The following is a 27,160-nucleotide window of genomic DNA, read 5'->3' as shown; positions in this document are numbered from 1 at the left end:
TTATATTCTTCCACATAAACATCCAATGTAGCCAGACTCATACATTGAAAAACCTTTTTCTGTATGACAGCACTTTCAAAAATAAATTCTGGAAATATGCATGGGTCTGCTTTTGTTACATTTATCTGTCTATCCTTGTGCTAATATCACTTTCTAAATTACTATAACTTTTATAAGTTGTTTTAGTATATCAGTTTTATTGATATATAATTTACACTCGAAGTTCATCTATTTTAAGTACATGACTTGATTAGTTTTGAAAAAAATATACAGCTGTCTAAACCCCCACAGTTAAGATATAGAATATTTCCATCACACCATGTGCACTTATGCAGCAAATCGCTTCTCCCTCTACAGCCCCATGAACTCATTGATCTACCACTATAGTTTTCCTTCTTAGAATTTTATATAAATTGAGCTATACAGTAGGTAGTCTTTTGTATCTAACTTCTTTCACTTAGTATAGTGCTTTAAAATTTCATCCACGCTGCTATGTGCATCAGTAATTTCTTCATTTTATTGTTGGGCAATATTTCATTGTAGGGGTAGGTCACATTTAATTTATCCATTCATCAATAAATGGCTATTTGAGTTATTTCTAATTTTTAATTTTTATGATGAAAGCTGTGGTGAATGGTCATTTATGAGTTTTTGTGTGGGCATATATTTTATTTATCTTGGGTAAATGTCTGAGAATGAGGTTGTTAGATTTTTAAGGTAAATTTATGTTTAACTTTATAGAAAACTACCAATCTATTTTCCAAAGTGGTTACACAATTTTGCATTCCCATTAACAACATATGAGAGTTCTGGTTGCTCCACACCTATACCAAAACTAGATATTGGTAATCTTTTAACTTTTAGCCATTGGAATGGGTATGCAGAGGTATCTCATTATGGATCTGATGACTAATGATGCTGAGCATATTTTCATGAGCTTATTTGATGTTTGCATGTCTTTCTTTTTTGCTGACGTTTCTGTTCAAAACTTTTAGCACTTTTAAAAATAATGGACTTTATTTTTTTAGGGCAGTTTTAGGTTTACAGAAAATTGAGAGGAAAATCGAATTCCTATATGCTCCCTTTCCTCTCCCCACAGTTTTGACATTTTGCATTAGTGTGGTGCATTTCTTACAACTGATAAACTAATATTAACACATTTTATTAATTCAAGCCCATAGTTTACACTGGGATTCACTCATTTTATTGTACAGTTCTATGGGTTTTGACAAATGCATAATGTCTAGTATCCATCACCACAGAATAGTTTTACTACCCTGAAAATCTCCTTTGCTCCACCTATTCATCCCTGCTTACCCCTAAACCCCTGGCAACCACTGATCTTTTTACTGGCTCTATAGTTTTGTTTTTCTCAGAATGTCATATAATTGTAATGATAGACAGCCCAGACTGGCTTTATTTCACTTAGCAATGTGCATTTAAGGTTCCTTCATGTCTTTTCATTTCTTGATAGCTCATTTCTTTTTATCACTGAGCAATATTTCATTATATAAAGGTTCTATAGTTTGTTTAACCATTTACCTATTGAAGGATATCTTTATTGCTTCCAAGTGTTGGCAATTGTGAATAAGCTGCTATAAACATTTGTTTACAGGTTTTTGTGTAGACATAAGTTTTCACCTCATTTGGGTAAATGCTTATGAGCACAATTGCTGGACTGTATGATAAGACTATATTCAGCTTTGTAAGAAACTGCCATACTGTCTTCCAAATTGGCGGTACCATTTTGCATTCCTATAAGCAATGAGTGAGAGTTCCTATTGCTCCCCATCCTTGCCTGCATTCGGTATTGTTAATGTTACGAATTTTGGCCATTCTAGTAGGTGAATAATGATATCTCACTTTTGTTTTAACTTGCAACTCCTTCATGACATATGATGAGCCCCTTTTCGTGTACACACGTGTCACCTGTATCTCTTCTTTGGTGAAGAGTCTGGTCAGATCTTTCATGCATTTTTAAAATTAGGTTGTTTGTGTTCTTATTGTTCAGTTGTAAGAGTTTTAAATGTATTTTAGATAAGAGTCCTTCATCACAAATGTGTTTTGTAAATATTTTCTCCCAGTCTGTGGCTTCTATTTACATTCTGTTAACATTTTTAGCAGAGCAGAAGTTTATAATTTTAATGAAATCTAGTCAGCTTATTTTTTCTCTTTTGTAGATTGTGATTTTGATGCTGTATCTAAAAAATCATCACAAAATCCAAGTTCATTTAGCTACTCTCCTCTGATATTTTCTAGAATTTTTATAGTTTAGGTCTATGATTCAGTTTTTTTTTTTTTAGAGATTGGAGTTTATTTATTTATTTATTTTTGGCTGTGTTGGGTCTTCGTTTCTGTGCAAGGGCTTTCTCTAGTTGCGGCAAGTGGGGGCCACTGTTCATCGCGGTGCGTGGGCCTCTCACTATCGCGGCCTCTCTTGTTGCGGAGCGCAGGCTCAGTAGTTCTGGCTCACGGGCCCAGTTACTCCGCGGCATGTGGGATCTTCCCAGACCAGGGCTCGAGCCCGTGTCCCCTGCATTGGCAGGCAGATTCTCAACCACTGCGCCACCAGGGAAGCCCCTCATTGTAGTTTTGATTTACATTTCTCTAATAATTAGTGATGTTGAGCAGTTTTTCATGTGCCTCTTGGCCATCTGTATGTCTTCTTTGGAGAAATATCTATTTAGGTCTTCCACCCATTTTTTGATTGGGTTGGTTTCTTTTTAATATTGAGCTGCATGAACTGTTTATATATTTTGGAGATTAATCCTTTGTCCGTTGATTCATTCGCAAATATTTTCTCCCATTCTGAGGGTTGTCTTTTCGTCTTGTTTATGGTTTCCTTTGCTGTGCAAAAGCTTTTAAGTTTCATTACGTCCCATTTGTTTATTTTTGTTTTTATTTCCATTACTCTAAGAGGTGGGTCAAAAAAGATCTTGCTGTGATTTATGTCAAAGAGTGTTCTTCCTATGTTTTCCTCTAAGATTTTTATAGTGTCCGGTCTTACATTTAGGTTTTTAATCCATTTTGAGTTTATCAGAGTTGTGCTACCATCACCACAAATTCCAAAACATTTTCATGACCCCAGATAGAGACTCCATGCCCATTAACAGTCACTCCTCATTTCTCCTCAACTCTCCCCTCAAATGTGGACAACCACTAAACTACTTTCTGTCTCTATGGATTTGCCTATTTGGGGTATTTCATATAAACCAAATGATACATTTTCTTTTGTGTCTAGCTTCTTTCACTTATTATAATGCTTTCAAGGTTCATCTACATTGTAGCATGTATCAGTACTTCATTCCTTTTTATAGCCAATAATATTAGATATTATGAATAGGCCACATTTTGTTTGTACATTCATTTGTTGATGGACATATATTCTTGTACAAGTTCCTATGTAGATGTGTGTTTTCATTTCTCTTGGGTAAATACCTAGTGGTGGAATTGCTGGGTTATATGAAAACTATGTTTAGCCTTTGATTAACTGTAAAACTGTTTTCCAAAGTGGCCACACCATTTTACAACCCATCAGCAATGCATGAGGATTCTAATTTCCTCACATCCTCTCCAACACAGAGAATGAGAGAAAATATTTGCAAAATATATATCTGCTATAGGACTTGTATCTAGAATATAAAAAGAACTCTTAAAACAAAAAGACAAATGACCTAAAATGAGCTAAGGATCTGAGTAGACATGCCTTCAAGATGATATATAAGAAGTTAAAAAGCATATGAAAAAATGCTCAACATCACTAGGTATTCGGGAAATGTAAATCAAAACCACAATGATATACTATATCACATGCACTAGGATGACTAAAATCATAAAGATATCATTCAATTTTAACTCAACTCACCCTCACAAGGTAGATAAGTGCTTTAAAAATTTTTCTGCAAAGAAACAGCAGATTGAAGATAACACTAATGATACAAGCATAAATGAATGACAAGAAAATGACACCTCTGACACTTAAACTAATCTGGGAACAAACCCTTTGTAAGCTACATGACAAGCTAGTCATATGTGACAAAAGAATTGGCAAAAAGTTGAAATTATCAAGACAATATGAAATGTGATATTTCATCATTATTGTTGGTGATGAACCTTGCATTAAATGTATATTACTCCTTGAGAAATTAGCAAATTGCAGGGTAAAGCCATCAGGATTTATAAGATATTTACAGGTATTTTTAAGTTAATATTTATATTATCCTTCTTAAAATTCTAGATTTAAATATGTTTTATAATATAGATGTATAATGTACTTATAATATAGAGATTGTCCAGTGGTACATGTATGTAAGCTATAAATAAATATTCATATATGGGGGATAGATGATCGAAAATGTTAAACTGATAGGATGGGCAATCACAAAAGTGTGAAGATTACTGTTTTAGAGCACAGACCTGGACATATGCCCTAACTGAACCCGTTACTAGATAGTTTACTTTGCACCAGTTATTTAGCCACTTTGTGCTTCTGAAAGCATAGATGTTCTGCATCTGAAAAATGACAATATTAATAACCTCTACTTTATGGAGTGGTTGTGAGGATTAAATGATATAATGCACATTAAAAAACACAGTGCCTGCATGTAGCACATGCTCAGTAAACATGATGATGATGATGATGACGACGATGATGATGATTTGAAGATGCAAGAAAAGAAAAAGAAGAAGAAATCTTGGTGGGAGGAGGATAACAGAGAGAGATTATAGCCAGTACAATAACAAACTAGATTTAAATATGAGGCCTAACTGTCCTGCAGCCCTGGGGAATGTACAGTGTACCGTATCACAGTATCTCTGTCACCTCACCCTTATGGCCCTGTCTGCTACTTGTCTAAATTCTTTCTCCTCCCTCCAAGTTTCCCCAACACTACTTATTTCCAAACTCCATTCTTCCTGGCTCACTAGAGGAAAGGGGAAAACACCTGTTACTTTATTATGCTGAGGAATTTAATTCTTGTTGATCTTGCCTCTTCCACCTTCTCTTTGCCCACTGACTCTGCCCCTCATGGCTGCATGGCCCTAATAACATGATTTTATAACCAAAGGATTTTTTCCTAATAAAATTCCGCTTTCCTCCAGGGCCAACACACTCAAACTGCAGCCAGCTCTTAAAATAACAATGGTTTTCCTCCCACTATAAATGAACAAATGAATAATTGAATGAATGAGCCATCTTCTCTCCTCACTGAAAGACCTCAGGGCCTCCTTTCCAATCAAATAAGCAGACTTACTCTGTTACCTCCCACGTTCCCTAAAAGCTGCCCTTCATTCTGCCACTCCAGGCTGATTCGACTTCCTTAAACTCTCTTCAAGTCACTGGGCATTGGCCTTGGCGGTATGGGGTGGGGGGCGACAATGGAGATTGTCCAGTTTACAGAGGAGGAAGCAGCCAGATGTGGCAATTTCAGGGAATAGGAAACTTGGGTGGTAGATTAAATTCTCATAAGCAAAAAGCTAACTTTTCTGTGTTTCAGATTTTTGTCTGTAAAACAAAGGGATAGAACCAGATTAGAGAGAACACCTTTTAAAAAAAACTTTTTTTTAAAAATTTTTATTTATTTATTTATTTATTTATTCTTAATTTATGGCTATGTTGGGTCTTCGTTTCTGTGCGAGGGCTTTCACTAGTTGCGGCAAGTGGGGGCCACTCTTCATCGCTGTGCGCGGGCCTCTCACCATCGCGGCCTCTCTTGTTGCGGAGCACAGGCTCCAGACACGCAGGCTCAGTAATTGTGGCCCACGGGCCCAGCCGCTCCGCGGCATGTGGGATCCTCCCAGACCAGGGCCCGAACCCGTGTTCCCTGCATTAGCAGGCAGATTCTCAACCACTGCGCCACCAGGGAAGCCCGAGAGAACACCTTTTAAACCATGCAGGGGAGTGCTTTATATTCCCTTGGTGTTGTGGGACAGGAAAAGGGCTGAACACTACTGAATTTGATTATCTAAGAATAAACCAGACACAGGAAGGTCCAGGCACTTAAAATTGGCCACCCACAGAGGTTATTCTTGGATGGGGAGATTAGAGTAGTTGTTATTTTCACCTTTTATATTCGTATATTTTTCAAAACTTATATAACTGCAATGTGCTGATTTTCTAATCAGTCACCACATAATGTCAAGTGAAAAACTTAGACAGCAAGTTTACATATACAGTCTGATCTCAGTTTTGCATAAACATTTGTATGTATACATGAGAAAGTGCCTGAAAGGAAATGAGCCCAATATGCAACTGTGTTTTTCTTTGAGTGGTGGTATTGTGATGATTTTATTTTCTCTGTACTGATATACAATAAATGTTATACAACAAGCACAACTTTTTTAACAGGAAAAAATAAAACATTTAAAAATTACATTTAAAAGCCCTGTTTTGCTACCAAAATGGTGACAAAAATGACTCCAGCCCTGCTCCACTTCCGTCCTCAGCAATGGGCTGAGTATCTTCCTGTTTGAGGTTTGATTTTGGTAGTTGTTTCTCCCTCAGCTCTGGGACCAATGGAGCCTACCAGGCCTGTGTTTTGCCACATGTTTATAGAGTCCTGGAGAAGTCCAACGAGTGTACATGTACTCCGTTACTGCCTTTCTTCAAGCTCACCCAGATATACCACAGGGCAATGCTGGTGCTTGCTGAAGAGATGCTAGGCCAAGATTAGGCCATTCTGGTCCCCAGCCCTGAGGCCATTACCAGTCAAAGTGTGTTTCTGTCTGGCAAGTTTCTGCCTCTGCAAATTACACAACAACTGTTTCATCAAAGAAGGCAGACATTATAGCACTCATGTAACACTGCCCTCCACCTTCTGAAAGTGTGATAAATTATCTGCAGAGGCCCTCTAGAACTGGAGAAGTTAGATCCTCAGATCTTGGCACAGTCCCTGATGCCCTGAAATCCCCTTCTTTTTCTCCTTGGTATCTCTGGGCTGGTGCTAATGCAAATGCAAGCTTATAGGGAGCTTGGGTGTCAATATGGGCCTCAACTCTCTGGTTCACTTGTAGCCTGCAATCCTACTGGTTTGTGGCTTCACTCTCAGCCACGACCATAATTCCTACTTCACTCAAAAAAATAGAAGCAATCAGAAGAGAACTTTCATATGCTACCCTCACCATATCTACTCCCTACAACTAACTGTACCAACACCTTTTAGTCTAAATTAACTGTCCACAATTCTACCTGATGTCTATCTTTCTACATGCATACTGGATTAATTTCTCTCTCTAGCCCATTATCAATTTTATTCACTCTCTACTTATTCTTTCCCATAAGTATATAAACATGCTGTTATTTTTCCCAGACCAACAAAACATTCTCTTGACCTACTTCCCCTGCTACCTCCTCACCACAACACACACATACACCCATAGGAACTGCTCTTGATAAGGTCACCAATGACCTCTATGTGGTTAAATCTATTGATTAGCTCTCAGTATTTATCTTATAAGACCCATCAGCAGCATTTGTTACTGTTAATCACACCCTCCTCCTTGACATACTTTTCTCAGTTTCTGAGTTACCACATAAACTTGGTTTTCCTACTACCACATTGGTGGCTCCTTCTTAGTCTCCTTTTCCTATTCTTCCTCTTCAGCATGAACTTTTTTGTTGGAATAACCCTGGAAACAGTCTCTGAACCACTTCTCTCTATCTACACTCACTGCCAGTCTCATGGCTTTAAATACCTTCTATTGATATATACCACTAACTCCCATATCTATATCTCCAGTTCACTCTTCTCTTACAAACTACATATCCATAATATTCAATTGCCTATTCAACATCAACACTTGGAGGTTTAATAGACATCTCAAATTCAACATGTCTAAACTGCTGATTAACTCCCACAATTTGCTTTATCCACAGACTTCCTTATTTCAATTGATAGGAATTTCATACTCCAAGTTGCTCAAGCAGCTTGGAACTATACTTGACTCCTCAATTTTTGTCACACTTCATATATAATCCATCAAGAAATGTTGTTGAAAATAGTTTTAAAATACATCTAAATTCCAATGATTCCTTAACATCTACATTGCTACCACCCTGGTCCAAGCCACCATCATCTCTTTCTTATACTGATACTCTATCCTCCTGACTTGTCTCCCTGATGCCACTCTACCCTTTTATAATCCATTCTTATTACAGTAGTCAAAGTGGTTTTTTAAAAAACTAAGTCATAGCTTTTGGCTGTGATGGAGTAACTGGTAGTAGACAACCTTTCTAGTTGTTAACAACCATGAAACTGTACAAAAAATATGAGGCAACTGTTTTCAGGCATTAGAGAACAGGAAGCACATGACAGATAACTAAGACAAAGTAAACTCACAAGGTAAGCCTCAGAGTCACCTAACTTTCACCCTGGGGAAAGTTTCCCCGTCACAGTACAGTGACCTAGAGTCGAGGCGAAGCATGGCATTCCCATGGATTGAGAAGAAGGAATACAGAGGTAAGGGTATCTGAAGTGACTGGAATTTGTGTGGCAGGGTACTATGGATGAGGGATCTGCATGAAGTGTAGTACCCCAGGAGTCCATGTGGAGGTCTCCTATGAATATGAGGTGGTTTTGATTTGCATGTCCTTGATGATTAGTGATGTCGAACACCGTTTTATATACTCGTTGGTCATTTGTATGTCTTTTTTGGAGAAATGTCTATTCAGGTCCTTTGGCCCTTTCAAAATCAAGTTAGCTGGGTTGTTTTTTTTGTTTTTTTGGCTATTGAGTTTTATGAGTTCCTTATATTTTCTTGATATTAAACTATTTTCAGATATATGGTTTGCAGATATTTTCTTCCGTTTCGTACGTTGCCTTTTCATTCTGTTGATTGTTTCCTTTGCTAGACAGAAGCTTTTTATTTTGATGTAATCCCACTTGTTTACTTTTCTTTTTGGTGTCTTATCCAAAAAATCATTGCCAAAACCAACGTCAAGCTGATTTTCCCCTATATTTTCTTCTAGGAATTTTATGGTTTCTGGTCTTATGTTTAAGTCTTTAATCCATTTTGACTTGACTTTTGTGTATGGTATAAGACAAGGGTTCAATTTTATTATTTCACATGTTTTCCCAGTATCGTTTATTGAAGAAGAGACTATCTTTTCCCCATTGTGTATTCTTGGTGCCCTTGTCAAAGATCAGTTGACCCATGTATGCAAGGATTTATTTCTGGGCTCTCCATTCTGTTCCATTGGTGTATATGTCTGTTTTTATGCAGTACCTTTCTAGTTTTGATTACTATAGGCTTATAGTATAATTTGAAACCAGGGAGTGTGATGTCTCCAGCTTTGTTCTTCTTGCTCAAGATTGCTTTGGCTATCTGGAGTCTTTTGTGGTTCCATATGAATTTTAGGATCATTTTTATACTTCTGTGAAAAATATCATTGGAATTTTGATAGGGATTGAATTGAATTGCTTTGGGTAGTATAGATATGTTAACAATATTAATTCTTCTAATCTGTGATAACAAGTGTTGGCGAGGATGTGGAGAAAAGGGAACCCTGGTACAATGTTGGTAGGAATGTAATTTTGGCATAGCCATTATAGAAAACAGTTTGGATGTTTCTCAAAAATTAAAAATAGAACTACCATGTGATCCGGCAATCTCATTTCTGGTTATATATCCAAAGGAACTGAAATCAGTATCTCAAAGAGATCTGCACTCCCATGTTCACTGCAGCATTATTCACTATGGCTAAGATATGGAAACAACCTAAATGTCCATTGATGGATGAATGGATAAAGAAAATGTGGTATATACAGCCAGTGGAATATTACTTGGCCTTAAAAAAGAAGGAAATCCTGCCATTTGTGACAATATGGATGGACCTGGAGGGCATTATGACAAGTGAAATAAGCCAGACACAGAAAAACAGATACTGTATGATCTCACTTGTATGTGGAATCTAAAATAGTCAAATTCATAGAAGCAGAGAATAGAATGATGGTTTCCAGGACCTGGAGAGAGGGGAAAATGTGGAGGTGATGGTTAAAGGCCACAAATTTTTAGTAATGCAAGGTAAGTAAGTTCTGGAGATCTACTACTATACACCATAATGCCTCTAGCTAATAATACTGTATTATATACTTAAAATTTGCTAAGAGGGTAGATTTTATGTTAAGAGTTTTTACCACCCCCCCCCCCCAAAATAGTAAAGGAGGCAGGAGGAAACTTCAGGAGGGTATGGATATGTTTATTGCCTTGATAATGGTAATGGTTTCATGGGTATATACTTATCTCCAAACTCATCAAGTTGTATGTATTAAATATGTACTGGTTTTTATGCATCAATCATACTTCAATAAATAGTTTAAAAAATAAAATAAAGTTGCAGCAAAGTGGCAGGGCAGTAGTAACATAACAATTAGACATAAAAATCATTAGAACAGAAGTGTCTATAAATAGATCCTTGCACATACAATTGACACTATACTAAGGCGCCTAGTCAATTAAATGAAGAAGAAAGTCTTTTTAATAAATGTTGCTATAACAATTGGATATCTTTATGGGAAAAATGAGCTCTAACCCCTACTCCACACCACATATAAAAATTAATTTGAAATTGTGCATAGCATATAAAGGCTAATACTATAAAATTTCTAGATGGAAACTTTGGGCTCAAAAAACACTAACCATGAAAGAAGAAATATGATAAATTGGTCTTCATCAAAGTTAAAAGCCTCCACAAATAACAAAGTCAGTGGTCTTATACTACCAGATTTCAAGACCTACTATCAACCTACAGTAATCAAGACAGTATGGAACATAATTCAGAGCTCAGAAACAGATGCATGCTTATTAAATTATTTGATTTTCCACAAAGGTTTCAAAGCAATCCAAGTGGACAATAAAAGACTTTTGAACAAATGGTACTGGAACAACTGGATATCTATATTAAAAAAAATAAACCTCAACCCAAAGCACACACCACAAACAAAGAGTAATTCAAGACGGATCATAGGCCTAAATGTAAAAGCTAAAACCCTAATGTTTTTTTTTTTTTAAAAATGAAGAAGAATGTCGTTGAGAACTGGGGGTAGGCAAAAGTTCCTTAGGCCACAGAAAGTAACAACTATAAACAAAAAATTAATAAAATACACTTAATCAAAATTTAAACTTCTGCTCATAATAAGACACTATTGGGCTTCCCTGGTGGTGCAGTGGTTGAGAATCTGCCTGCCAATGCAGGGGACACGGGTTCGAGCCCTGGTCTGGGAAGATCCCACATGCCGCAGAGCAACTAGGCCCGTGAGCCACAATTGCTGAGCCTGCGCGTCTGGAGCCTGTACTCCGCAACAAGGCCGCGATAATGAGAGGCCTGCGCACCGCGATGAAGAATGGCCCCCACTTGCTGCAACTAGAGAAAGCCCTCGCACAGAAACGAAGACCCAACACAGCTATAAATAAATAAATAAACCCAAAGTTTAAAAAAAAAAAAAAGACACTATTAATGGCAAGTCACGGACTGGAAGAAAATATTCCCAAAACATATATTTGACAAAAGACTGTTATTTAGGGTATACATTAATAAAAATAAAACCTTACAGCTCAATAAAAAAAAGACAAAACAAATCCACCTTAAAAGTGGGCAAAATATTTGAACACACACTTCACAAGAGAAAATATATAGATATCCAAAAAACACATGAAAAAGTATTCAATGTCAGTAGTTAACAGGGAAATGCAAAATTAAGCCAAAAGAAAACACCGCCACACATGCATTACAATGGCTGAAATTTTAAAGGACTAGGGGAGACTGGTACTATTGTACATTGTTAATTGGAATGTAAAATGCTACAACTACTTTGGAAAAATTTGTAGGAGTTTCTTATAACTAAACATATTTCTACCATATGACACAGTCATTCTACTCCTATTTATCCAAGAGAAATGAAAACATATGTGCACAAAAAGACTTCTACAAGAATGTTCATAGCAGTTTTATTCATAATAGTCAAAAACAGAAATAAGAAACAAATGTCTATCAATAGGAGAATGGATAAGCAAAATACAGTATATCTATACAATGGAAGACTACACAGCAATAAAAAGGAAGACACTATTGATGTACACAAAAACATTAATGAGTCTTGAAAATAGAGCAAAGAAGGGCAATCTCAACCCAAGGAAAAGAAGAGTTACACAACAGAGTACATACATAGTATGACTCCATTTGTATGAAGTTCTAGAATAGAAAAAGTAATTATCCTGGAAGGATGTTAAACAGTAGTTGCTTCCTGAGGATGGTATAGACAAGGACGGACTGGCAAGGAGCATGAGAGCATGAGGTAATGGTAATGATGTTCTACATCTTTCTAAGGATTTGGCTTACTCAGGTGCAGGCATTTGTCAAAACTCAGGTGATATCTTTAGATTTGTGCATTTCCTTGTAAAGTTTTAAATTGAAAGAAAAAACTGTGGACAAATATTGAATTCTAGTTAATGAAAGACCTGATAAAATATTTGTGAGGATGATAACTGTTGTCTCTAATTTGCTTTGAAATACACACAAAGAATAAGGTAGATTAATGGATCAATAGAGGGATGGACAGATGTGATAAAGCAAATATAGTAAAACAATGGTAGGATCTGGGTGGTAGTATAAAAGTGTTTGCTGTATGTTTTTTACCTAAGGAAATTGAAAACATATGTTCACACAATAATTTGTACCCAAATTTGCATAGCATATTTATTCATGTTTCCTCAAAACTGAAAATGATATGAATAATCTGTCAACAAGTGAATGGATAAACAAACTGCGGTATATCTATACAGCGTAATACTACTCAGTATTTAAAATTAATGAACTACTGCTACACACAACATGGATGAATTTCATAGACATAATTTATTTAGCAAAAGAAGGCATTCATAAAAGAGTCCGTGAAGTATGACTCCACTTATATCAATTCTAGAATAGGCAAAGGTAATGCATTGTGATTGAAATTAGGAAAGTGGCATTACCTTGGACGGGAGGCAAGAGTGGAGGGGTGATTTTAAAACAGCATTCAGGAACTTTTTAGGGTGATATAAATATTCTGTATCTTGATTGTGATGGAGATTACACAGCTGTGTACATTTAAAAAATCTCACGTAACTGTATTACAATTAAACTGGGTACATTTTATGTATGTTAAAAAAATGCTCCAGTGAAGCAGATTTTAAAAATACCTGAGCCAGATCATGAATTTCTCCTGTCATATAATGGGTATCAATTTCCTCTCCTGGTAAAATCTAAAATCCTTCCAAAGACCTCAAGTCTCTAATGATCTCCTTTCCCTTCCCTACTTCAACCTCTCTGAGTTCAACTCTTAATACCCTCGACCTCTCTCAGTCCACTTTTGCCACACTTGTCCTCCTTGCTTTCTTTTCCTAGAATTTAGGGACTCTGTACTCACGCTTCCCTCTGTCTGGCATGCTGTTTTCCCACATGTGTACAACACGGCTCATTCCTCATCTCTTCTGGGTCTTTATCAAATGTTAACTTCTCAATGAGGCCTTCACTGACCATCTATTTAACATTGCTCACATACACACACACACACACCACACACACACGACCACACGCAGAATCTAGGTTGAAACGTATTTTTGCATTTAAACCCAAAGATCTCTGTACTGCATAGCATTTTCCATCTTCTAACATATCTTGCACTTATTTTTTAAAGTGTCTCCTCCCATGAAATGCAAGCTTCATGAGGCCAGGGACTTTTTCTGCTTCGCTTACTTCTGTACCCCCAGCCTCTAAAAGAATCTCTGACATATGGTAGGTGCTCAGAAAATATTTGCTAAAAGAATGAATAAGCCGTGGTTAATGAGAATACAACTAAGGAGAGGGGAAAAGGAAAGCCTCAGAGCAAATGAAATCATGATCATGAAGCCCAAGCTCCACACTTTTATTGGGATTGGGGGTTTGGGATTTCAGTCAGAGCCCAGAAACTTTAGTTTACATAAAGTTCTATGAAATGTATGTATCTAAGTTCCAACATCAAAGCAAATGATAAATAGCAAAGAAAAGTGATTTCATGCAAGAAGCAGGCTCACTGACAATCATGAGAAGTGGTAGTTGACAGATTGGAGTCATTAGGAAGAGGTTACTTATGTCTGGTGTGCTTCGTTTTGCTAAGATAGAAAAAAGTGCCATACTTAGAAGATGTGTTTTTTACCTCCTAATACATAGCTTAAAATAATCCTTTTCAAAAACCTTGATGCTTAAAGTGGTGAACTTCCTTTAGACACCTTCATGCAGATTCCTCACTACCCAGGCTGGAAAATGTGATATAAGAAATATGATTGTTCTTAGCACAGTTCTGCTGCTTGCTTTCTCCTGATCTGAGGATGGGAATAAATTGCCTACAGTTTCACTGAAGACAGGAACCAGAGCTTCCATTGTCTTCCTTAGCACCCTCCCTCCTCTAACTCACCCCCAAGTTGACTCTTGCTTTTTGGGTTTTCCTCACTGCCTCCTCACAAGGACCACCTGCAGAATTGCCCTCTAGTTTACAAAGCCCTCGTTTCTGTCTAATACACCATGTGAACCTTCACTGGGGTTTGTTTGCCAATCAAGCAAATCGCAACCATTCCTTTGTGACCTACTGGGCAAGACAGTAGGCCTGAGAGGGAATGAAGAAGCATGTCTGAATTCATTCCTCCCCTGTAATGTTCCCTGGGCTTTGGCACCCAGAACCTGAAGCCCAGCCAGCCTGAAAGCATGGACAGAGTCCAAGACCCAAACAGGGAGGCCTGGGGTGGGTGCTGTGAGTCAACAATCTAGGGATGCAGCCAAGGTTCAGAACCTCAAGGCACAGTTAACAGAGCCAAGATACAAAATACAAACTGAGTGACTTCAGTAGAAGCACAGGGAGGAGGGGGCTAGAGTAGGTATGGGACGAAACCTGGGAAAGGCAAAGTTGCAGCATACTCAGGACTAAGAGCAAGGTCTAAAGGCAAGTGGAATCATAACATCCCATTGATCAGAATTCTGCAGGCCCAGCTGCAGTCAGTTCATGTCTACTTCCATGAAAACTCCAGAATTTCATCTGCCAAACACTCTTCTTGCTCTCCATAAGCTTTATGAGGGACCTCAGCAATTCTCATGGCTTCTCCCACCATCTCTTTGTAGCTGACTTTGCCATTTTGAAGAACAGTGGGAAACATGTAGCATTTGGCATTAGGGGACCTTCATTCTAGCCCCAGCTCTATTAGTTCCTGACTGTGTGATCTTAGGCAAGTCGTTTAATTTCTGTGGGACTCAGTTGCCTCAGCTGGGAAGTAGAAAAAATAATGTCTACCTCATAGAATTGGGTTAATGATAAAATAAAATCATGATGATGAAGATGCTTGTAAAACACAGAGCTATATAATATCACTCATAATATTAATAAGTCAATCTCTAACCTAGACTTCTATCCTAAACTCCAGCCTGATATATTCAACTGCCTCCTGGAAATTTCCCACAGACACCTCAGAGTCAACATATCCCAAACTAGAGGCACTAGGGGGCGACGCCTGAAACTTGAAGGTCCTCATAGGCTGAACCCTTCCTCACCACCCACATCCAATCTATCACCAACTACCAGGCTAAGACTAATACCTGAAGGACTTTCAGCCCTTTCTCTACATCTCCTCTGCCCTGACCTAGGTCATATTCTCAGTATTTCTGTCCTGTAATATTGCAACAGCATCTTAAGGGATACAGCTACCTCTGGTCTCATCCATCACCTCCCCAAATCCGTGTTTGCCAGCACGGCCATACATGTCTTTCAAAAACATAAATCTGACCATGTCAAACTCCTCTGCTTAAATCATTCAATGGCCCCTAATAGAGAAAACCCAGTCTTAGCACCATGGCCCTAGAGATAACATGCCAACTTCACTTCCTACACTATCCCTCTAAGTATCCAATGTTCTCACCACTCCTAATAGAAGCACCCTAAACATATCATGTCCTCTCAAACCTTCTTGACCCTTTCCCATTCTGATATACCCTCAACCTTATCATGGAATTAGATCCTTCCTAGAATTGTGGGACTTTATAGTCAATTAGACATCAAGTGCTCCCCTGAGATAGCTTTCTTCAACTTCCATTGTTTTTTCCCAGCATAGCCTCACACAGAAGGCTATTGGAATATCTACAGTCCTAAGAGAGCATGGGGAGTGGACAGAACTCTGGGTTAATTGTCAGTTGACTTTAGGCCCAGCTCTTGTTCTAGTTCAAGTTCTTCCACGAAAGAGAAGAGCAAACATAGACAGCATTGTGTTGTCTTTGAGATGGTCCTCGATGACATTGTTGAGCTACTGAATTAAGCAATCCAGTAGCTCACATACCTCTGGACTTCCTTTTATAAATGTTTTTGTTGTCTGAGTCAATCTAAGTAAAGATTTTCATTACTTGCAGCTAAAGTATTTGGAACTGTATGTACACTAAGTGTAAACAGGCTCTGAGTAAAGTCCTAAGGGCTTGCCTATGAAAAATTGACAGAAGCCTTAGTGTTGACTCTGGGACATTCAGATGAGTGTGATGTCTCTAAACTATTGGCTAATCTTTGGTCCAAATAGTATCATAAGTGTTAGGATAATGTGTCACCTACTTAGTTTTAGCGTGTGTGAAAATGATTACTGAATGCCACAGAGTGGATACCTGTAGAGGGGGAGATCAAACCATGCCTGCCTATGTGGGCAGGGCAAAACAGTAGTAGGGACAGGCTCTCTAATTTCAAGTTTAAATGTTCTGTCCTGGACAACTTAGGGTTGAAAAGAAAGGAGAGACTGATTGGCCCTTCTACATTCTTTCAGGAAATTCTTTACTTATCATATCAAAAGACTTCTTTGCTATAGAACTAGTCTAAAAGTGACACAGGCTGCCCTGTGAGTACTGGGCTCCCCATCCCTGGTTCAGTCTAAAGTTGAATGCCCCACTTGTGAGGGAGACTATAACAGATATTCCTATTTCAAGAGGAAGTTAGGACCTGTTTCATCAAATCATTTATAGTTCCTTCCAAATCCTGATTCCTCTTATAGCCCATCATGCTGGACTCTTAGAGACAAAAACATAGTATTTTCTCCTGTTAAAATTGCCCATAGAAATAGGAAGTTTCAAATTTATCTAGCCCACCTCAGAGCCCTTTCTATTATATAGAAGAGCACTAGCCCTAATAATTTTAGAACCGAGGCCCAACCAATGATGCTATAGGTGATGCATCAGAAAAGAGAGAACACCTGCTCTTTACAAAGGCCTTTTTACATTGAAAGTACATACTTCCTTGGTGAATTCACCTCTCGATCTGTTGGAACAAATCTTTTGTAGAACAGGTTGCTTTGCGTTGTAGATTCAATGGTGGAGCTTCCATCCAAGGAGACTTCCAGAGCACTTGACCAAGCCCAACAATCCCAACTGTTACAAATGATTGGCAGCCGGGCCCAGCAGGCATTATGAAATTGTTATCGGTTTTCCACAGGTTTGGGAGGAGAAATGCCTTTCATTAAACAAGCTACATTTGTCCAGAGCACCAGGGAAAATGTGCTCCTCCTGGGAATTCCAACAAGAGACTCCCTAACCTACAAAAAGGCAAGGAAGTGTGTCTGCTGAGGAAGGGCAAGGGAACCACCGACTCTTTCATCTAAGTGCCTAGCTCCATCCCCACCAGGAAACCACCCTACTCCCAATCGTTGCTGAAGCATTTGTTTGTTTCCTTGGGACCTTTGACAGTTGGGAAAGTCTTACTGAGAGCTGGGGTGAAGAAATACAGCTCCTCAGGGTTATTCATGCTCAGAAGCCCTGTCCCCTGAACATCAGGCTTGGGAAAATAGGCAAGCCAGTAAACCGTTGAGACTGTTTGTTGCAAAGTCCTGCAGCTCTGAGGGATGAGTCATCTGCTTTTACCACCACTTGAAATAAATGATAATGGCTTGGCAGCCTCTCATATATTAATAGCCTTGTCATTTTACCTTCCTCCTGCTCCCTTTATTCCGCATTGGAATTAGAAATGGCAAAAATGGTTTCGGAGCTGATTGCCCTGATTTTCCAAGCTGCCCAGAAAGCCCAGGACAGTCCCTGCACCCCTGCCAGACTGACACTCCACTGTTTTGATCCCAGAGTCATTCTTGGCTATATTACCAATTTTAACTGCTTCATGCCATTTCATACTGGAAATTATCAGATTTGTTTCCTTGTCTGTGTATTGCGTGTTTCCTTGCATAACAATGTAAGCTTCATGAAGGCAGGGACTTGTCTGGCTTGTCACTGTATCCCTAGCACCCAGAACAGCATTTTGGGAAAGGAGAGGAGACGCTGGAAGTGTTACCTCTTCTCTATGCAAAGAAGGATACACAAAGGGGGCAAGGGGTGGTAATGGAGGAAGGGTCTCATGAAGGGGAGAACAGGACTCTCCGTAACCAGGGGCTTTTTGATATACTGGCCATTCCCCTCCAAACCCTGCTATAAACGTGTGTCACAGCTCTACCTCTGGTTAATCTCAGACTTAATCACTAAGCTTAAGGGGTTAAAAGGAATAAAACCTGGAGATTGTAAGTGGAATGATTCCTCCTCTAGTTAGTGTCTCCATTTTGCCCATATAATAGGAAACATCTGTTGCTTGCCCTATGAGAGAAACATTTCTGTTCCTTCTCTTACTTCTCCCAGAGAAGCAGTGGCTTACCTGATTGGGAAGACAGAACAAAGGAAACACAGCAATCCCAGTTCCCTGGTTCTTCTGTACCGCAATTCTGAGGTACACAGGAGGATCATCTGCCTTTTGCAGCTGCCTGTCCTCGGGAAAAGTAGCTAAGTTTGATTTGAGGCAAGGGTGAGGGATGGGGTGGCATTTCTGGAAGCCAATTTGGAGCCTCTGTCCCCTTTATTAGTGAATGTGGGGAAGTATCTGTCCTGTATCTGTCTGACCCCTGTATCTTATTTTTAAATTACTCTGAATTTGGAGGGAGGGGATAGGGGTGTGGGTAATCATCTCTCTGAAACTCCAACAAGACCCACCATACTCGACACCCCAGTCCTCCACCGTGCTCTCTAGCACACCCATCCCTGCACTGTTCTGTGCTTCTGCAGCTTCCATTGAACCCCTGACCACCCTGGTACCCCCTCTACATCTTCAATACCTCCCACCTCTTGGTGAACACTACCTCCACCTCTTTATCCAAATCCAACTCTAGCTCCTCCACCTGGAGGACATGGCTTCCCCTACAGGCCTCTCATTTACACACTCAGTCATTAACCTGGTCAATACACAGTGATTGGGCACCAGCTCTGGAGACCAATCGAAGCCACTTATTCTCCTGTACTCCGTGTCCCTCAGGATCTGATGTAAGGTTGTCACATTCTCCAGTGTTGCTTCCAAACCATTACATCTCATCCCCTCTTGCTTACTCAGTGACATCACGGCAATCCTCACCCTTACTCCCCCAAAGCATAAAGTTTTACTCTTACTTGGGCATTCCCTTCAGCATATACACATGCTGTCACTTCTCCCACATAACCTACTCTTGATCCTCCTTCCTTGTTTAATAACTGCCCCATTTTCTCCAAACAAAACTCCCCAAGGTGTTGTCTATGCTCCTTATCTCCAGTTCCTTGTCTTTTTTGAACCCATTTCAATCAATCTTGGTTTCTCTTTCCCACTCCTTCCCAAAACACACACACACCATAGAAACTTCTTCTATCAAGGTCACTAATGACTTACATGCTGCTTACTGCAATGCTCAATTCCTAGTCTTATCCCACTTGACCTGCCAGCAGCAGTTGAAATTTGAATTCCTCCCTCCTTCACTCTCTTGATTGTCCTCCCACCTCACTGGTCACATTTCTCAGTCTTTTTTGCTGGCTCCTTCTCTTCTTCCCAGTCTCTTAATGTCAGAGTACCTTGGAGCTCAGTCCTTGGTTCACTTCTTTTCTCTAGCTACACTTATTCCCATGGTCATTTCATCCAGTCCCATGGCTTTAAATGCCATCGCTATGCTGATGATTCCCAATTTTATTTCTCTAGGCCACACTTTTTTTCTACCACAAACGCCAGGCTCATAAATGCATTTATACTAGGAAATCAAATAGACATCTCTATTCAACATGTCCAAACCTAAACTTCTGACCTATCTACCAAAAATGAAACAAAATGAGCTAAAACAAAACTCCAACAAAACAAAAGAAACAAACAACAACAAACAGACAGACCCTGTTCTATCCATAGCCTTCCCTATTTCAGCTGATGACAATTCCATCCTTCTCTAGTCATCCTTGACTTTTCTCTTCCTTTCACACCACATATATAATCTGTCAGGAAATCCTGTTGGCTCTACCTTTAAGATATATCCAGAGTCTGAACACTTCTCACTATCTATCCACTGCCATCACCCTGTTCAAAGCCACCATTATCTCTTTTTGGGATTACTGCAATGGCCTCCTCTTTTTATCTTTGTCATCATCACTTTAGTCTAAACACAGTGGTCCTTAAAAAAAAAAAAGTAAGCCATATCATGTCACTCTTCTTCTCATAACCTTCCCAATGGCTCCCATTTTCATGCAGAGTAAGTTAACATTCTTCCAGTGACTATAGGATGCCCCATGATGTGCCAGCCCCATTTCGTTATCTCTCTGACCTCACCTCCTACTATTTCCTCTTTGTTCACTCTACTCCAGCCACACTGGCTTTCCTGTTGTTCCTGGAACACTCCAAGTATGCTCTGACCTTAGGTAATTTTCATTGTTTATTCCTTTGTACTAGAATACTCTTCCTTCAGACATTTGCATTGCTACCTTCTCAGTGATGCTCTCCCTTACCATCCTATGTAAAAGTATAACCCACTCTCCCTAGCACTCCCAATCCTACTTACCTCACTCTGCTTGTTATTTTTCTCCAAGCCATTGGGCCATGCTATAAATTTGCCTATTATATATATAATGGTTGGTCTCCTCCCTCTGGAATGTATGGCCCACAACGGCAGGAATTTTCATTTGTTTTTCTCTTTTCTTAGCATGCAGGTAACAAATGTTAGTTGAATGAATGAGCCTGTATCTTTCCTCTCCTCTCCTTTCCTCCCTTCCTCCTCTAAGGAAGAGGTATCCATCCTCCACTGGCAGACCAATCTGGCACACTAGGATGTGACCATACCCAACTACCTCCTTAAGAACTTCGTCCTCTCCCTCTTCTATAGTTTCACCCCCTTCCCCTCAATTGGCTTCTTTCTCTCAGCCTATAAACATGCTTATATCTCATTCATCTTTAAAACACAAAAATCAAAATGATTCAAATATTTGCTTCCCTCTAAGTGTTGCACTGTCCTCCTTCATGGTACAGTTCTTGAGAAGCTGTCTATGTTTTCTGACCTCACATCTTCACCTCATACATTCACTCCTCACAGAAGACACTTTCCAGACTTCGTCATTCTCAACTGCTGCCCAATACCATTTGCCATCATTGTTAGTTCCTTCCTTGAATCTCTTTCTTTTCCTCACCAAGGCCTTGGTCCAGGCCCAAGGAACTCAGAGTATAAGCAGACATGATCCCTGCACTAAGTCTCCCTCCCCACATTTGGTCTGGGAGACAGCAACAACAGCTCTCCCTGCTTTCCAGCCAGACTTATTTGAGTCGTCCACTGCTCCACTGCAATAGCTCATGCCAGGCTCCCTGTTGATAAACCCAATGGACACCATGCAATTCTTGTCTTACTGGAATGTTGTTGAACCTGCCATCCTAGTAGAAATGTCCCTCTTTTCTGTTGGCTGCTGTGACAACCCTCTCAGGACTCAGGCTTAAGCCCTCTGCTTTCTCCTTGGATGACTGCATCCAGGCCCATGGCTTTGAATAGCATCCATGTGCTGGTGACTCTCAGTCTCCATCCTCAGCCATGCCTCTCCTCTCCCATGTATGCTGGACCTGAGCACCACCAGCCTGGGGTGCTCATTGAGTGGTCCAATTCCCTGAGGTCTAGAGTCCTGTTTTGTCCACTCCATTTCTACCTTCTTGGGACAGGGGCCTTGCTCTGCAGTGTATATCTGGGGCTGGGCTCTTGCTCCTTGGTCAGATACTTCCTAGGTATACTTCCTAGGTATACTTCCTAGATTTTCAAGACCTCAGGGACACCAGTTGTGCCTACACTGCTATTTATCCATTATTAACTAATAATAGGAATGGTAAGAATGGCACATAAGTTTTGTTGCATGTGCTGGAACCTGTGCTAAATGCTTTCCATGGTCTATGCCATTGAATCATCACTAATTCCATGTAAACTGGAAAGCATTATAACTCCCACTTTACACATGAGAAATATGGGACTCGGGGGGCTTTAAGTAACTTGCTCATGGGCATTTAGCTAGTATGTAGTGGAGGGTCTGAAATTCAAACCCAGCCTTGCCTGTAGTGGAGTACAGAGGCCTAATCACTGCCCTGTGCTGCCTCTGTCTCCACTGTTCATCTATCTGCTCTGAAGTCTGGCTGTCCCCTGCTTGCCCACTTCAACCACTTCAGCTCCCAGCTCAGCCCTGTAGGTAGTTCTGAGACAGGAAGGAAGAGGGCAGGGCACAATCATTAAAAGAATGAGACAAACATTAAGAAGAACATGATATGACAAAAACCAGTTAGAACCTACTGGGCTCAAGATGGCGGAAGATTCCACTGCTGGTGGACCTTGAGACTCATTATATGCTCATTGCAATACATTAGTATGCTAAATGACACACCCACAGGCACCATGACAGTTCTGAGGCTGACCAAAAAGTCCAAAAAGTGAATGGTGCCCCAACTCCTGGAAATCCTCACCCCTTCTCCAAGACAGAATAATCCTCCCACTTGTTACCCTATGATATTACCCAGCCCATAAAAGCTAACTACCCCTATACCTCAGGGCTCTCTCACTTTCCAAAGAAATGATGCCATGCCCTGGGGCCGCCTCTTGCCTTCTGAGACAGCCCACACTCTGTCTATGGAGGTGTGTATCTCTCTAAATAAACCTGCTTTCACTTTACTATGGCTCACTCTTGAATTCTTTCCTGCTCGAAGCCAAGGACCCTCACTTGGCGGCCCATCCCAAGGACTCTCTCAGTACCTGGGATATGACCCTCCTCTCATGCCCCATTTTTTCCTATAACAGTTCTTTCTCCAGCTTGCCTCCCCCAATGTCCCAGGTATCCTGATCTTGCTGCAAGCCCAGATACTTAACAAGCTAAGAGTCTTGCACAGCTTCTCGGGGCTTGTATTTTTCACTTGGCCTAACAGGAAAAGCACATTGTGCACGTGGTACAGTTTGGGCCAACCTAGGGCAGAAATACAAAAACTTTATGACCAGGAGCTCTGGTTTTACCGCTAAACCACGTTTATAGCAGGGCATATGTGATTGGATGTTGGTTATTAAATGTGATTATTCACAACTGACAAAGGGGTTGCTCATAGCTATTCTGATCAATGGGTAGTTTGGTTTAGTGATGACAATACAGCTACTATATTAGCTTTTTTGTTTATATCCAGCTTTTATATCAAATTGAGGAGAGACATATTTGGCGTACAAACAGCCTAGGGTTAAGTGGGTGCGCGCACGTGGGTGTCCACATGCACGCGCACACACACACACACATATCTAGACAGTAAATGTTAATGTTCTTGGAATATTAGAAAGTGAAATGCAAAATGCCAGAGTCTGTTCTCACTACCATGACTAAAAGCTCTTCCCCCTCCTGCCTTCTCTATTTCGGTTCACCACCCTGGTCACCTGGGGATGATCCTATGTCTTCTCCAGCAACACTCCTTCCTTTGCCTCCTCCCCTACTCCATCTAATGAGCCATCAATTGTGTCAATTAAACCTCCCCCACAGTGCTCCCTCCCTTCTAACCATCCATGTGGCTCTGATCTCATTCAGATCCTTATAACTCCTTTTTCTAAGAGAAAAGGGGTTTCAGTCTATTCTTCCTGCAAACACTATTGCCTGCCTGCACCAGAGGGATCTTCTTTTTTTTTTTTAACATCTTTATTGGAGTATAATTGCTTTACAATGGTGTGTTAGTTTCTGCTTTATAACAAAGTGAATCAGCTATACATATACATATATCCCCATATCTCCTCCCTCTTGCGTCTCCCTCCCACCCTCCCTATCCCACCCCTCTAGGTGGTCACGAAGCACCGAGCTGATCTCCCTGTGCTATTTGGCTGCTTCCCACTAGCTATCTATTTTACATTTGGTAGTGTATATATGTCCATGCCACTCTCTCACTTTGTCCCAGCTTACCCTTCCCCCTCCCCATATCCTCAAGTCCATTCTCTAGTAGGTCTGCGTCTTTATTCCTGTCTTGCCCCTAGGTTCTTCATGACCTTTTTTTTTCTTTAGATTCCATATATATGTGTTAGCATACAGTATTTGTTTTTCTCTTTTTGACTTACTTCACACTGTATGACAGTCTCTAGGTCCATCCACCTCAATACAAATAACTCAATTTCGTTTCTTTTTATGGCTGAGTAACATTCCATTGTATATATGTGCCACATCTTCTTTATCCATTCATCTGTCGATGGACACTTAGGTTGCTTCCATGTCCTGGTTATTGTAAATAGTGCTGCAATGAACACTGTGGTACATGACTCTTTTTGAATTATGGTTTTCTCTGGGTATATGCCTAGTTGTGGGATTGCTGGGAACTTCCTGAAGAACAGTTCTGACATGCAGTGTCCCTGTTCAAAACTCTTCTGTACCTTCCCCTTTGCCTACAAGGTCAAGTGCAAGTTCTTGGCTTGGAATTCAAGGCCCAGCATTAGCCTGTTCAGCCTCCCACTCCAGCTTTCTCTCCCACAAACTCCTCCTTATTCTCTAGCAAGCACCACGCATTTCTGATTTCAACACCTTGGCTGGATCTCTGCTTGGAATGCCCATCTCTGAACCCCTGCCTGTAAGACCCATGTATGGCTGCAAGGTTCAAGTCCACGTGAAGGGCAGGATCCTCCTACCTACACGCAGCTTCCAGGACTGCCCAGTCAGATGGAGGCCCATCTTCCTGGAAACTCCAGGACAATCATGACTTCCGAACTTGCGCTAGTAATTTCTGAGAGAAATCCCCTCTCCTGTCTTGAAACACATGTGAGAGCCAAGACTGCGTTCGAGGCCTTGCTGTATATTCAGCCATCACCAAGTCCAGGGCCTGGCATAGACAAGCACTTGGGAAATACTCAGAGAACCACAACACAGTAAAAAGGCCTTGCCTCTTGGAAGGCTCCAGAGTTTCCAAAGGTCCTTGCAGTCATCCAGTGGATGAGGTTTATAAGGAAGATGGCAAAGTGTGATTAATCTCAACCCTTAAGAGAAAGCTGCCCTGGGTGGGTCATCTGATGAGGAAGCTGTAACCGTCTGCCTCTTTTGGTGCCTGGATTCAGTCACTCATTCAGCAAATATAATTTGCCAGTCATTGGGCACTGCACTCAACCCAGGGGAATACAGGTAAATCAGACAAACCTCCATCTCCTGGAGCTCCAGTGTCAGTAGAGAAAAAGACATGCATCTAAGACAGTTCGAGTCCAAGGCTGGCTACAGTAAGTGCAGAATCGCCTCTCTCTGCAGCAGTCTGGTGCTGGGCAAAAAGGCAGATTTCTCTTTCTAGTAGGCTCAGGAACGCTCTGCATTTGCCTCTTCCCTGCTCTGTAGCATGTTTACCTAGGGCAGGAGTGGCTCCTAACTCGCAGGGCCCAGGGAAAAATAAAAATTCAGGGCCACTTGTTCAGAAATGATTAAGAATTTCAAGAAAGTAAGAGCAAAGCATTAAACAAAGCATGGGGCACCTCTGTGTGCAGGGCCGTGTCGAGCTGAACAGGCCACATGCCCTTGAGGCTGGCCCTGCCACACAGCTGGGAAGCATATACACAGGAGTCCTGAATGTGTCCTGCAGTCTTTTCTTCTCTCTTGCACAGTCTGAACGGAGCCACATCCCAGTGAACTCAGTGGCACTTAGACACACACAGCTGCACGCAGGCCGGTAACAAATATTTGTTGAGTGCCCACTGTGTGCCCAAAACTCATCTTAAGTTTCAGGGATATGGTGAAAAATCCAGACAGACACGTTGTTTGCTTTGGTTTGGTTTTCTTTTTTGTTACTGAGCTTGCTCCATAAACGAGCTCACAAATAAATGCCCAAGAAAATCATCAGTTAGTGAGCAGTGTTGAGAAGATGACAAAGCAGAGTGATGAGATGGGGGTGGGGTGATGGAGAGGGTGTATTAGGTTAGCGTGGTGCAGCAAAGCCTCTCCAAGGAGCCGTCCTGGGCGCTGGGATGCACACAGCCCGCTCTAGAGCAACAGGTGAGGATGGTGCTGGTGTTTGGCATCAGCTTGACAGGCAAATCTCTGCAATCCCTTCCCCTCTGAAGTGAATCATGAGGGTCTAGGCAAGAAAGATGAAGTCTGAGGATGCTTGAGACTTGAGATGCTTGAGCCCCTGAATGGGGCCACTGACCCCTGCACCCCACCTCCACCCCTTGTGCCTTCTCACTTCTGGCATCACCAGGAGCCAGAAAGATATAGGCAGCCAATCTTGGAAAGAGGATTTCCAAGGTCCCTCCACCCCAGGTGGTCCCTCTCACACCCAGGCCCCTGGACTGAACTGTGAGCCACATTGTGTCAGTGTTTCCTTTGGGATCAGAGGAAGTCCTACCCTGAATGCCTTGGGCTGGTCCTCTGTTGGTGGGTCCTCCCCCACCCCTAAATACCTGGGGAAATGGCCTGTGGGGTAACTCAGATCACAGCTTCCTGGGGAGACTCCCAAGTCTCTTTTTTTCCCCTGTGCCAAGGAAGGTGCTAAGTTACTCAGCTTCCTTTGGATGCGAAAGGCTGTGCTCTGAAGGACTGGAAGGTGTGTAGTGAGGGTGGGGAAATCTCAGAGGTCCGGGGACTTGGGAAAGTGATGAGATGCAACAGGTGGTGGGGGGAGCCAAGGGCTGAACGCCACCGTCTGACCCCAATGCGCACCAGCGGGCTGGAGGGGGTCGCAGCCCCCCACCTTGCCCCTGCCAGGCCCAGGCTGCAGTCTCTCTCCCAGCCGCAGCGGCGGGCCGCCGGTTTCCCCGCCTGGGGCCCGCACACCGCAGGCTCGCCTCCTCCTTCCTCCCCCGCGTCCCCCGCTCCTGGCTGTCTGGCAGCGCTGCGGTGGTGGCGGCGCGGGGCGGGGGGCCTTGGCGACAG

The 27,160-nt window shown here is 41.1% G+C and overlaps 1 long non-coding RNA gene across 1 annotated transcript; it reads right to left on the bottom strand.

The window, feature by feature from the left end:
• Positions 1 to 1,257: 1,257 nt before the first annotated feature.
• Positions 1,258 to 27,037, bottom strand: LOC309620120. The gene is made up of 2 exons (XR_014239425.1): positions 5,880 to 27,037; positions 1,258 to 5,542 (listed from the first exon to the last, which is right to left on the bottom strand). It is a non-coding gene; the product is annotated as an uncharacterized lncRNA (long non-coding RNA).
• Between the last annotated feature and the right edge of the window lie 123 nt (positions 27,038 to 27,160).

The sequence above is a fragment of the Balaenoptera borealis genome, assembly GCF_965194805.1.
Source record: "Balaenoptera borealis genome assembly, chromosome: X".
Taxonomy (NCBI): Eukaryota; Metazoa; Chordata; class Mammalia; order Artiodactyla; family Balaenopteridae; genus Balaenoptera; species Balaenoptera borealis.
The sequence above is the reverse complement of the archived record's forward strand: the minus strand, read 5'-3'. Positions and strand labels throughout refer to the sequence as shown.